A 14,499-nucleotide genomic window follows, 5' to 3' on the forward strand; every position below is an offset into this window, starting at 1 on the left:
AATTGTATACAGAATGTTTAAGGAAAGGATGTGAGGAAAGCAGAATATGTTTTTAGTAAAAAAGGTTATATAAATAGTCGGCCAGCTTTTTTTAAAAAAAAGGGAATAAAAAATAAAAAGGTTATAAAAAGGGCATAAAGATGTAATATGACTTTTGTTTAAAAAAATTTCTATTTTATAGGGTATTTAAAGTTTATTTCAAGTTAAAATAGAAATGTTAGAGATATAACTGAACGTATATAACTGAGAAAAATTTATAAGAGGTTATAAAAATTTATATAAATCTTGTGTGGTCAAAACTGAGATCAGATAGATCTGTTTCTTATAAGCTTTTATTGAAAGCAGCTTTAGTGTTAACAGTACACTGGTACAAAAGTGAAATTTGGTTTCTTCTTTAACACAACATTTTCATGTACTATAAAGATTTGTGTTCACTTTTTGAGAAAACATTTCTTTTTTTGTCTTTTTCGTGACCGGTACTCAGCCAGTGAGTGCACCAGCCATTCCTATATAGGATCCGAACCCGCGGCAGAAGCGTCGCTGTGCTCCCAGCGCCGCACTCTCCCGAGTGCGCCACGGGCTCGGGCCCTTGAGAAAACATTTTTAAAAAGAGGGAAGAGTGAGAAACAGTGTCTTTATTAGGTCTTTTGATTACTTAGGAAAACTGAGTTGAAAATTTAAGGGTTTTTTTTTTTTCTCTCTATGTAACTTCACATTTGTATAAATGTGTTATTAATATGTCCTTCGAAATTGTATGAAATTCCTGAAATTCTAATACATCTTGGTATGTTATGAATCATAGTTATATTGCAGGTCATGGAAATTAAGTTTTTTTGTTAATTGTGTCTTTAACCATAACCCAGGAAATTGCTTTATTTCAATACTGTTTTTAAAAGGTCTTTACAAATCCTAAAAGTGTTATTTCTTGAAAGAAGTTCATGAAAAAGATAAAAGGACTCTGATAGGTACTCTGGAACACAGGCCTCTGCTGATGACTTGGAAACTATTCAGTTGGACTGGTTTGAAACCGAATAGAAAAACTGGACTCATAAAATTGTTAATTTAACATCAAGCACAACCAGAATTAATTATGTGAGACAGAACTGATAAAAAACTAAAATGATTTTGTTTTTTTTTTGTTTTTTTTGGCAGCCGGCCAGTACCGAACCCTTGACCTTGGTGTTATAAGCACCACTGATTTTTTTTTTTCTTGTTTAAAACATTGCTAATTCTTTTTGTTTTGTTTTCCAGACTTTAAAGAATTTTTTTTCTCTTTTAGGCTATTTGGTAAAGTACACATTTGTGAGTAAAACTGAAACATTAACTTTTCTACTTGATCCCTCCATGATTTTAAAAACATTCATGAGTAGTTTTATTTTATGGCAAAATAGTTATTTGCATAAATTCAATAAGGATCTGTGGGCATGTGTATGGTTTTTTGTGGGGTTTTTTGTTTTGTAACAAGACAAAATTGGAGACATTGGTTATTTTACCAAGGCTCTGACTACAAAGTCATATTTTCAGATATGACCAGAGAGCTTTACGGAACTGAGGTTGACCTTTTATGAAGCCAATAAAAAGCCCCTTGAAAAGACTGGAGTGGTACCTTGTCTACATGATTACAGGGTTCCTGGCCTTGCAGTAAGTAAAGAATGTAAGTTTCTTTTGTTTTTTGTTTTATTTATTTTTAAGAATGTAACTTTCTGATAGGCCAGAACCTCCATATTTTGGGAACCTCTAGAAAAGAGAAATTCACCCAACTCATACAGGTAGTCAAGTGAGTCAAATCCTTGGCTAGGCTTCCTAAGCCCCAAGAGACTTTTAAAGTTCTAATCTGAGATTCCTTATAAAAGTCCCAACAAAGCCAATTTAAAAAGAGCCTATATGAGGGCCAGCCCATGGCTCACTCGGGGGAGTGCAGTGCTGATAACACTAAGGCCACAGGTTCGAAACCTATATAGTGATGGCCGGTTACTGGCTGAGCATAGTGCTGACAACATCAAACCAAGGGTTAAGATCCCCTTACCGGTCATCTTTAAAAAAAAAAAAAAAAAAAAAAGAACCTATATGATAAGTCATTATTCTTGCTGTACTTTATGCAAATAATCAGGCCCGACACTAAACTTATTTTGCAAGTGAATTAGTGTTGTCATAAATATCTGTGGTTTAGAAGTAAGACTTGGACAGAGAAGAATTATATTTCAGAAGAAGAAAACTACAGTACACCTGTTATTAGATTCTAACCCTGTCCATTGTTTTTGAGTTTTTATTATCTGGATTGAATCCTGAATTTTTAATTTCCTCCAGTATCTGACTATGAGTCTCCAGACTATTGTTTTCAGTTTTTTTTTTTTTTCTTCTTCTTCTTCTTCTCCCATACTTCTAACTTGGGATTGTTAGAAATTAAAGGCCCTGAAGGCTGAAGTGACCTTGGTTTTGAAGAAAATCACTGTTAACAACTTATATTTGGACAAACTATGTACATGTAAACTGCAATCCAGAAAAATCTGTCAGATTGCCTGTAAAGCTAGGGCTTACAGACCCCTCGGATCTGTTGCACAGATTGGGTTACAAATCCTCCACACGTAGGTCTGTGAGCTAGGTAATAGAAAAAAAAGGTTCTGGGAGACTTGGGTATAGAGAAATGAATGGATTTTAATCAGATCTAGAAGCAACTGTCCTAGCGGCTTTTCTGAGAGTTCTGAGAAGCACTGTGTCAACGAGTCCTCTGTCCAAAGAGTTGCAAGCTGTGCTAGGCCCAGTAGAGGCTGTGGAGGAAACTTTGACACAACCCCTCCCCATGGAAGTGGAGGCTACACCTTTCCATGAGGGATAGGGACCTATCACAGAACAAGCTTGATATACAGATGGCTCTAGCATGGGACCCTCAGCATCATGGACAGCTGTTGCTATCCAGCCCTTAACAGATACTATGTGGTATGAAAATGGCACAGGGCAAAGCGGTCAATGGGCAGAATTGAAAGCTGTTTGGACGGTAATAAAAAATGAGCCTGGGCCATTAGCCATCTGTACTGACAGCTGGGCTGTGTACAAAGGTTTAACCCTTTGGGTTTCTACTTGGAAATATCAACGGTGGATGGCAGGCCACTGACCCCTGTGGGGACAAGCCATATGGCAAGAGTTATGGGAATTGGGCATGAGAAAGTGGTAACCCTTTTTCATGTCACAGGACATTTCTCCCTAGCCAGTCCAGGAAATGATGAAGCTGATGCCTTCGCTAAGATAAGATGGCTGGAGAGAGGCCCAGCTACTGATGTAGCCCAATGGTTACATCGACAAATGCAGCATGCTGGCAGCAAAACCATGTGGATGGCGGCTCAAAGATGGCCTTGCCTATAAAACGGGAAGATGTAGTAAATGCCTGTCATGCTTGTCCAGTATGTGCTCAAGAGAGTCCACACCCCCAGTGGGTACCCCATGTAGACGGGCAAATAACATAAGGAAGGGTGCCCCTGACTCAATGGCAAGTGGACTTTGTCAGACCACTGCCAAGGTCAGAGAATTTCAGATACATCTTCACCGCTGTTGATACAGCTACTGTTCTTCTGTTTGTATGGCCTTGTAAGGCCCCAGACCAGGTAAACACTGTGAAGGCACTGAATAGCCTTACGGCCAAGTATGGCCAGCCTATAATCATAGAGAGCGACAATGGAACCCACTGTACTGGACATGAGGTTCAGAAGTGGGCTTCCCAGTTGTCTATTCAGTGCAAGTTACATATGCCATATCATCCCCAGGCAGCAGGGATGATTGAGCAATACAACGGTCTTTCTAAAAAGGGGCTAAGGCTATCTGCCCAACCCCCATCCCTGAAGGGGTGGACACAGCAGTTATGGCCAACAGTCAGGATTCTAAATCCAAGACCCGACAAAGGGCGGGCCCTCTCCAGTGGAAGCTCTGCTGCATAGGGCTGCAGCACCTATACAACTGCAAGTCACTACTAGAGATGAGTTTTGAAGCCAGGATATGGCAAGAATGGAAATATTCTCTTACCAGCCCCAACTTGTTTACAACAGGGACAGACAGTACAATGGGAATGGCCTTGGAAAACAGAAGCCCCCCATATACACTGGGTAGGCCTAATAGGGCCTTGGGGGAAAGGATTAGAAGAAGACTTGTAAATTTCACCTTGGGTGACAAGTACTTGGCCTCCTCCAGTAAAGGTAACATGGCCTGGAACAGATAAGCGCTCTATTCCAAAAGGCACATTTGTATTATCATTATGGCCAATTATGAGTTCCCCTATACTGTTACACATAGAACCTACAGATCCAATAGTACTAGCAGATGTTGTATAGTATCATAAATCAGATAAGATACCTATTCTTGCAACCATCCTTTCCCAGGATGGCAAACTAGCATGTATCTTTCCAGAGGGGTGAGAACTCCCCCTATTGGTACCAATAACCCTTCTGCCTTTTCGCCCATAGTGTTCTGGCTGCGGGCACCAGAGTCAACTGGATACAGACGTACGTTCGTGTGACCAATGTGTTGGCTTATTGAATATACACTGAACTTCATACCAATGATGACTACTAACCGGACATGTGCGGCTTATAATTGAAAAAATAAAACTACAGGACAAACCTTAAGGACAAGCTTTAAGGCATATTGGACAGACGACAGGTTGTATGAATGTAAGGGTCACTTATCCTTGCTAAGGGAACATCGCGAAGATTCTGAACGCATAGATTATATAGCAAAGGACCCTGAAGTGGTGGATTGTTGGGAAAAATAGGAAAGTGTCAGGGCCCCTCAGATGTTCAGAGTCTTGCCGAGCATTTACTGTGAATATTCTCAGGTGTTCCTTGTTACTATTTAATGTAAGCTGTGTATGGGCACCCAGGTGTCCAGGGCTGTGGACTTAAGTATAAAAGACTAATAGCTCTGATCCACAGTGCTTTTCAGAACTCTCAGAGAAGCCACTAGGACAGTTGCTCCTAGATCTGATTAAAACCCATTCATTTCTCTGTACCCACGTCTCCCAGAACCTTTTTTTTTCTATTACCTAGCTCACAGACCTGCGTGTGGAGGGTTTGTAACCCAATCTGTGCAACAGACCCGAGGGGTCTGTAAGCCCTAGCTTTACATTGTCACAGCCAGGTTACTCCAATTGAAGATGCTCCAGAGACTCTAGAGAAACTAGCTTACAGACAATTCCAGACATTAACCTTTGTTTTCTTTTGTTTTCATAGAAAATCTATTATTAAATACCTGTACACTTAACAGTACAGAGACCTAGCCTTGATGGGACCCCATCTGCAATGCCACTTCCTAGAATGAGACACAACTGTTAACCAATCTGACATATTCTCAGGACTAAGAGACTGATTCAAGAAAATATGAAATGATGTATTCAGGGACCGGCCCATGGCTCACTCGGGAGAGTGCGGTGCTGATAACACCAAGGCCATGGGTTCGGATCCTCCATAGGGATGGCCAGTTGGCTCACTGGCTGAGCATGGTGCTGACAACACCAAGCCAAGGGTTAAGATCCTCTTACCGGTCATCTTTAAAAAAAAGAAAGAAGTAATGATGTATTCGAATTTGTTTTTTCTGCTTGTTCCAATTTATGCTTTTTCTTTTGCCTTTCTCTTATTTAAATACTTCAACCCAAAGCTCTCCATAGCTACCAATCTTATTTTAACATGTGAAACTTTCTAAAAATTAAAGTTCCAAAGGGGCGGGGGTGGCTGTGGAAAAGCAAAATATTTCACCCACAAAATATATTTCTTTGACATATTTCAAGATGGCTAATTCAGATAGACTGGAAAAAAAAGATTAGCTAGAAGACCCTTTCTCTGTGAAAAGAAATTTGCATCTGTAAATGCAAACAGCCAGGCTTCTGAGCTGCCCCTCCCTCTGGCTACTATCTATGCTTCTGAAGGCAGCTGAGAGACTACCTGAAGTATTTTCATTTGCATACAAGATGTCCCTAGTTAACTTTTTTTTTTTTTTTTTTTTTTAAGATAACCGGTAAGGGGATCTTAACCCTTGATCTGGTGAGCACCACGCTCACCCAGTGAGCAAACCAGCCATCCCTATATGGTATCCGGACCCATGGCCTTGGTGTTATCAGCACCACCCTCTCTCCAGTGAGCCACAGACCGGCCCTGGCCTCCCTGTAGTTAACTTTAACTTCTGACTTCCTTCTTTCACCTGTAAGGACATGCCCCACATTCCCCCCAACCCCTCCACCCAACTTCAGAGAAACCTTGTCTCAGGCCGTTATTCTCAGGCTTGTACCTCTCCTCATCTTCTCTCTTAAAAACACTGGTATTTAAGTTTTGTACCCCCAATGGAATTAAGGACAGTACCTGTATTGGTCCATTTACGTTACTTACAACAAAATACTAGAAACTGGGTGATTTATAAAGAAAACAAAATTTATTGCTTACAGTTTCTGAGGCTGGGAAGTCCAAAGTTCATCTGGTGGTGGGAACAGTGACCCAGGGGTCTCACATTGCAAGATGGTGGAAGCAGAGAGAACAGAGAGCAAGACAGACTCTCCTCTTCTTTTAAAGCCCTCAGAACGAAGCACCTGATCACCATTTTTAATCCATCCACTACTGCATGGTCCTACAATCCAATCACCTCTTCAAGGCTCCCCTTTTCAATTATTATAATAGGATTTCCCACCCTCTTTACAGTCACAGTGGGGGCTAAGCTTCTAATACATAAAACTTGAGGGACACAATTCAAGCTTCAGTGAGTTTTGGGGTGACATAATTCAATCCACTACAGTACTCTCTTGTGATTCCTCTGTGCTTTGCCTTCTCCCAGAACAATAAATAATAAAATTTTTTATGCCTTTTCTTCATATTACCAAAAAAAGAAAGAAAGAAAAGCTAGGCAAAGTTTCCTTCCAATTCAGCCCACATGTAGCAAAAATAATTATAACTATAGTATTAGCTATTATTTACTGAGTGTACACTATGTGCACTCACTGAGCTAAGTGGTTTATAACCATTAAAATTCAATAGTCATAACTCAACAAAAAGACAGTCCATTGTAAACATGGTCAAAGGACTTAAACAGACATCTCTCCAAAGATATACAAATGGCCAACAAGCACATGAAAAGATGCTCAACATCCCTAGTCATCAGAGAAATGCAAATAAAAACCACAAGGAGATACCACTTCACACCTACTAGGATTGCTGCAATAAAAAAATAAAATAACAAGTGCTGTCAAGGATGTGGAGAAATCAGAACCCTCATGCATTGCTGGTGAAATGTAAAATGGTGCAGTCACTGCAGAAAACTGTATGGCAGTTTCTCAAAAAATTAAATACAGAATTACTATATGACCCAGAAATTCCACTCTTAAATACAGATCCCAAAGAATTAAAAATAGGTATTCAAACAAATACTGTACATGAATGTTCACAGCAGCATATTCACAACAGCCAAAGGTGAAAATGACGAACTGATCATCAACAGATAAATGGATAAATAAAATGCAATATATCCATACAATGCAATAATATTGTCATAAAAAGGAAAGTTCTGACACATGCTACCAAATGGACAAACCTCAATGTTATACTAAGTGAAAGAAGCCAGACACAAAAGGTCACACATCTTATGATTACATTTATTTAAAATAAACAGAATTAAATCCACAGAAACAGAAATTATAACAACATCAAATTATAATAACATCACATAATAATATTCTATAGTCTATCTTACAGGATCATAACATTATGGGCTGGCAGACTAATGACAAATGTCAATGATCAACTTTTAAAATTCCTATGTAAAATACAACCTTTGAGTAGAGACAGAGGTAAAAAAGATTATCCAACTAAGCCTTATGAGTTGACAACTAAGCATTGTTAACATGAAATTAGATAACCATCTCAGAAAACATACTGTTGTACTGACTAAAAAAATATAATAAACATGAAGTCTGGGTCTAAACTAAAAGGCGAAGTTAGTTCTGTGGTGGTTCTGCACTGCCTACCATTCAGGTACAATACTTCAGCTTCCTGTCATCACATATTAGTTACAGATGAATTTCACTGTTTTCATCAAATGTAATGGAGCCTCTTGAGATAAGATCCTTGCAGGACATGCAGGTTGGCTACAATTGCACTTTACTACAGAGATGTAAGAAGATAACTGCTGTAAACTAGATGCCCCCTTAACCTCAATGAAGCTTAATCCTCACTATAAATGTTGAGGATGGGAAACCCTATTATGGTAATTGAAAGGTGGGGCCTTGAAGAGGTGATTAGATTGTAGGACCATGCAGTAGTGAATAGATTAAAAAGGGTGGTCATAGACGTGGTTCTGAGGGCTTTAAAAGGACAGGGCATTAGGAACTGTCTTTCTCTGCTCTCTCTGCTTCCACATCTTGCAGTGTGAGACCCCTGGGTCACTGTTGTCATCGCCAGAGGACTTTGGACTTCCCAGTCTCAGAAACTGTAAGCAATAAATTTCATTTTCTTTCACCCAGTTCCGGGTATTGTTTTAAGCAACAGAAACAGACTAAAATGGTAACCAAACAAGGTAAACAGAAGAGTCACTTGAGCCACACACCAAAGCACATTTTTAAGTAATGTAACAGTAGACAAGGAAGAGCCATCAGTGCACTAACCACATTGACATGCTATAATCAGAGACCAAGGGGATAATTTAAGGAAAAGTACTGCTCTACTAGGAAGTAATATCATTGGCAGCATCTCCAAGTACAAAAGAATCATTCACTTATCTATCTTGACTCCCATAGGCATATAATGGCCTTATCACATCCTTCTCAGTTCCCATACACTTTAGCTAATTCTAAAGAAGAAAACACACACACACACTTCACAACTTGTAATCACGTCATCTTGCTTATGAACTAATGCAAAACTCCTCCTTCTTACCAGCAAACCAAGTTTATTATTTAGGATGTGGGCCAGTAAGAATCCCTATGTAACCCCTGAAGATACCCCAAAACCTCCAATGAGCTTTGTGCCTAACCACAAATTAGTCAGAGGACAATGGCTGCAGAAGTTGCCTTTAAGCTAATGGCTATATCCTCAGAACCTGCAGAATGTTTTAAGGCCCTGGGCTACTAGAGAATCTGTGCAGAAGATGATGTACATTTCAGGAACTTCTACAGATTGCCATGGTGGATATGAACATGGACAGTGAATGCTGGCCTCTGGCCAATCCTTAATATCCAGCAACCAAAGATAAAATGTTTACAAACTTCAAATCTTTAGAAATATTTCAGAATCAATTCAACTTAGCCTGGTTGGCCTGGGTTTCCAAGGTGAATGTGGGCTCACTAAGTTTCCTATTTAGCATATGAGCCTGAAGTCACTTTGTAGCCTAATAATGTCATGAGGTAAGAGACAGGGATAATTAACTAACTTGTGACGTCTAGAAAAAAATAAAATGGTAGGCTATCCGGTTAGCTCACCTGGTTAGAGAGTGGTGCTGACACCACCAAGGTCAAGGGTTCTAATCCCCACACTGGCCAGCCTCCGAAAAATAAAATAAAATGGAAGTTAAGACCCTTCCTGAGGGACAGTTGACTGCAATTATTTCAACCTATATTTGGTATTATATGAAACTCATAATATATGAAGGAGGAGAAAATGGAGTCAAACACATTTCTTCAACCAACTTTACTTCCTGTCCTGTCCAGGTATTCCAGCTACCTGTGGAAATATTTAAAGCATACATCAGGCACTCAAACTTTTTTCAATGAATGAAGGATACAGAAGGTAAGCCGTAACCAGCAGCGTATACATGTAAAACATTTTTAAATGAAAAAAGTACCCTGAATTTCGATCAAAGTGTACTGAAAATGATCTGCACTACTGACACATTTTTCATAGACATTTACAACCCCTTCTTAAGATCTGCAAGTGTGACTGGAAAGAACTGTGTAAAATAAATGCTCCTTCCACATTGGATACATGAAAACTCCTCGGTAAACCATTTCCTTTTCAATCATCTGCACTACAAGTATCCTGCTCACAATATAGGAGAAGTCATTAGAGGAAGCATCATCCCTCAATACAAGAGGCCGAGTGCTACCTTCAGGTGAACACATAATAAAACCACCATTTAAAAGTAACCAAGCTTCCTCAGAAAACACAGAATTATCATGACCCAGCAATTCCAATTGTGGGTATATAACCAAAAGAGCTGAAAGCAGGGATGCAAACAGATTATTTGTACACCAATGTTCATAGCATTATACGCAATAGACAAAAGATGGAAACAACTCAAATGTCCATTGACAGATGAATGGATAAACAAAATGTGGTGTACACATATAATGGAATATTATTCAGCCTCAAGAATGAATGAAATTCTGACAAATGCTACAGGTAAAGATGAATCTTCAAGACAGACACAAAAGAATACCGTATGATTCCACTTATATATGAGGTACTTAGAGTAGTCAAATTCATACAGACAGAAAAGTAGAATGGAAGTTGCCAGGGACTGGGCAGAGAAGGAGGATTGAGGAGTTAACGTTTAGCACCCTACTAACCACCCTACTAACATGTCTTGCACGACAGGCGAAGAGTAATTGTTTAATAGGGACAAAGTGGGACAAAGTTTCAGTTTGGGAAGATAAAAAAACTTCTCGAGATAGATTGTGGTTACACAGCAATGTGAATATACTTAATACAATTGATGCGTATATTTAAAAATGGGTAAAATGGTAAATTTTTGTTATGTATATTTTACCAAAATAATTTTTAAAAAGGAACCAAGCAAGAAAGATGGTCAAACCTTTGTGGCAAAAACATATCAATAAATGTGGTAATAGTCTGTAGCAGGCATGCTTCACTGTCATCCTCCACAGCCTAGATGACCTACCTAGAAAGTCAAGGCCTCAGAATAGAAAGTATGGACATGCTATTTTCATGTTGCTGCAGATATACACTAAGCAACTGAAGAAGCTGAATTATATTCCACAGGAGGTCATTTGCTAATATAATGAATAGACTCTCCCTTCCCCACAATTAAATCAGAAAAATACAAGCTTTTCCTTCCAGTTTCCAATTAAAGCAGCAAGACTTGAAATAATCAGTTTTACTTCTAACAGAGAAGCATGGTGGATCTGAGAGAGTAACTTTTAGCTCCCAACTTTAATATGGCTGGCTAGTCAAGTCAGTTGGTTAGAGCACAGCCTTGTAACACCAAAGTCAGGGGTTATCCTGCTTTATACATAATACACGAAAGTTCAACAAACTAAAATTCCCTCCCCTCCTGCCATTCACTAGTATCTGTATCTAGATCAGCCTCCAGGGCTATGCTGCTGTTTTAGCCAGTAACCTAAGTCTCCCTCAGGCCCCAGCTGTTTCTCTCAGTTCTGGTTGTTTCACTCCTGGTTTCTAAGAGGATCCTGTCAATATTTAGAGGTAATGCCAGTACCAACGGTGGGTTCAACAGGTGCTTTGAGAGCACTTGAGCACTGAGCAGCTTTCAACTGTTTTCCAGAGTTAATTTGTTTTGGCTTCACAACTGGCTGTCTTGACTTCTACAAGTTAGTGTGCCACGTACACGCAGTACTTCAGCTTTATGCTAACCAGGAAACCAAGTGTGCTCATAGGACAAACCCTTAGCAAAAGTTTTCAGTCCTATTAACAGGACATCAGAAGCTTTGTTAAATCACAGGAGCAATAAACCTTCCATAAACCCTATAGAAGTAACCCACTAACCAAAGCTTCATCTAAATCACTGTTATATCAAACCTAAGTTTCAACCAATTCATGCTGCTTTATTACAACCAAGAGCAGGGTCGAGCAGAAAGAACCACCAGGCAGCGAAAATTTAAAGAAGGCATCCAACAGAGCTGGATCTGAATCCAGCTTTGCTATTCACTCGCTCTGTGGCCTTTGTAAATTATTTAAACTCTTAATTTACAAAAGAGGAAACAAATAGGAGGATTAAAAAAATGATGCACGCAAAAAAATCTTAGCACCTTGCCTAGCCCACTAAAAGAGGTCAATAACGAGTCACGTTAGCACTAATTAGGACACAACTCACTTCTTGCTTTGTTGTTTTTATAACACATAAAAAAAGTGACAATTTATATCATTTTTGGACCTTTTAAAGTAACCTAATGCTACCATCTGAGACCTGGCTGAGAAATATAAACTAATGAATGCCCAGAAATCTTAGATGAGTCAGCAAAACGTAATGCCCCCCAAATAAAAAGCTTAACATGGACTAATTATGAACACATAATGGCAATTACGATTTCAAAATCAGCAATCTTCTATCTAGTACCACTCTAAATTTGGTCTGGAAATCCAAGTATTAAGGAAATGCAAGGATCATAACCCCAAAAATACCTTCCCCCAATATTCTCAAATCACCTTAACTCAAACTGGAAGGTATGAGACAGCCTAATAATTTGAAGTCAGCATCAAGAAATAATTTCTTGAAGCAGAACCCCAACTCTCTGCCACCAGCATAAAGCCAATATTAGGTGGAACACGAACATTTCTCAGTGAGAAACTGCAATTCTAACAAAGTCCAGATAACTTAGACTTTATCATGGCTATTCAACACCTTTTGTTCCAACTGAAAACACACAAACAAGCACCTGGTTCTCCCCCAAACACCCTGAACTCTACGTTATCACTGACCTAACTCAAAGCAAGATATCTTTGGTGTTCGGTCCTCTCTTGCTTCATTTACCACAGGTAAATTACGTACAGTAACCCCCTGAACAGAGGATAAATAAATATTACAGGCATGCTTTATCAATGGAACGGACTAAAAACGATAATCAAATTATTAAAAGAAATTGAGAAATGAAAAAGATCCACTTTCTAAAAGAACCCTATCATCTTGGATGCATTAGGAGAAAGATACCACCCTAGCCCACCCTATACTCTGACTGGGTCTACCTTTCTGCTTTAATTCAAGTCCAAACCACATCTATTGTATTGCTCTGCCTCTCTTTGCCTTAATTTCCATTCTGTTTTCTCCCTCAATTCCAAGAATGCCCCTCTTTCCTTTATTTTCAAATCCCATTATTGCCCCCAAATCCTAAGGATCTCAGACACCCACGCAAATGACCTTACGCATCCCTATTGCATTCCCAAGTCATTGTACTTATCCAAATAATCCATTCTTTCATTCTTTCCGACCTCGCTCGTTGTTTCCTTAAAATCCAGTACCCCACACACGCTCACACCAGAGTCTCCACTCGATCCATTGTTTTCCCCGGCCTATCCCTCTAGAAACTCCCCAGCTCGGACCCGTGTGCCTCGCCCGCCCCACTAACCCAAGAAACCTTCCACCCTCGGGGCACTCCAGGTCCCAAAATGCTCACGTCTCCCTTCCCTCGGGACCCCAACCCCCAACGACTGCCCTCTCCTTTTCCCTCCCTCGAACCCACTCTCTGCACCTCCATGCTCCTCTTAGCCCACGCCAAACCCTCCATCCAGCACCCCAGCCTCACCTTGCCCGGACCCCTGCAGTCGCCGCGTCCCCCGAGTTCCGGGCTCTGCGTCCCGGACGCTCCAGGGTCTGAGGAAAGGAAAGGCGATCCTCCACCTCCTTCGCCTCCTCTTCTAGAGCCGCCGCCGCCGCCGCCGCGCTCCTCCCCCAGCGCTCCCAGAGCCGCCCGCCGCCCCGCCCCCACCGCCGCCTTCCCCGTTTCCCTCCTCGGCTGAGAGGCGTGCAGGGAATCGCAGTCGTGGCTGGGGGCCGAAGTGCGGATCCACACCGACCCTCGCCGGGGCTCGAGCTGCTCGCCCCGCCCCGGAGCCCGCTCGGGCGCGTGCGCGCCAGCCAGCCAGCGCGCAGGGCGCGTACCCGCGCAGGCGCGAACCCGGAGCGCCGAGCTCGAGGCCGTTGCGGCCAACGGGCGCGCGAGCGAGGCCCGAGCGCGAGGGTGCCCGCGCGTCGGAGACCTGTGAGGGGAGAGGCTCGGGGCGGGAGGCGGGCTCCTGTCGGTCGGTTTACCGTTCCTCTCGGGCCCTGGTCCCTCGCGTCTCGCACTGCCCGCAGGCTCGCGCGTCTGAATTGCGGGAGCTCGGACGTTGCTAAAAATTGGGAATTACGGAGGAAGCGAAAGGACTGGAGAAGTGGATCGAGGACAAACTAGACGGAAGGAGGAACGGAAGGGACACGAGCTCGCGTCCGCGTGCAGAACGGCCCACGCCCAGAAGAAGCGGCGCCGCGTAGGGTGGGTGGATAGCGCGCGCCGGGAGTGGGGGGCCGAGCTAGAACTGACGGAAAGAGCCGAAACTCTTCCGGAAGTGGCCGAAGGCGGGCGCCTTGAGGGGACCCTCGCGCGCGGCCTTTTGCTGTACGTCCAGGCGGGAACATGGTCTCAGGCCGGCCTCCATTGTGCCGCTCACGACTCCGCCCGCAGGACTTTACAGCACTTTCTCCTGCGTCTCCTTCCCGACCCAAATTTTGCTCCGAAAGGCCCCTTAAGAGCCACCGGCTGGGGAGACGCCGGAAACTCTGGACAAGAGATCTTCCTGGAAGTTCATG

The 14,499-nt window shown here is 41.8% G+C and overlaps 1 protein-coding gene across 1 annotated transcript in view; it reads right to left on the reverse strand.

Annotated features, from left to right (window-relative positions):
- SPATS2 (spermatogenesis associated serine rich 2) overlaps nt 1-13,599 on the reverse strand; it is a 126,837-nt gene extending 113,238 nt beyond the window's left edge. The window contains exon 1 of the mRNA XM_063075329.1: nt 13,457-13,599. The gene's annotated coding sequence lies outside the window, so the exon portion shown is untranslated. The remainder of the gene's footprint in view (nt 1-13,456) is intronic.
- Between the last annotated feature and the right edge of the window lie 900 nt (nt 13,600-14,499).

Source organism: Cynocephalus volans, chromosome 12 (assembly GCF_027409185.1).
Source record: "Cynocephalus volans isolate mCynVol1 chromosome 12, mCynVol1.pri, whole genome shotgun sequence".
NCBI classification, from domain to species: domain Eukaryota; kingdom Metazoa; phylum Chordata; class Mammalia; order Dermoptera; family Cynocephalidae; genus Cynocephalus; species Cynocephalus volans.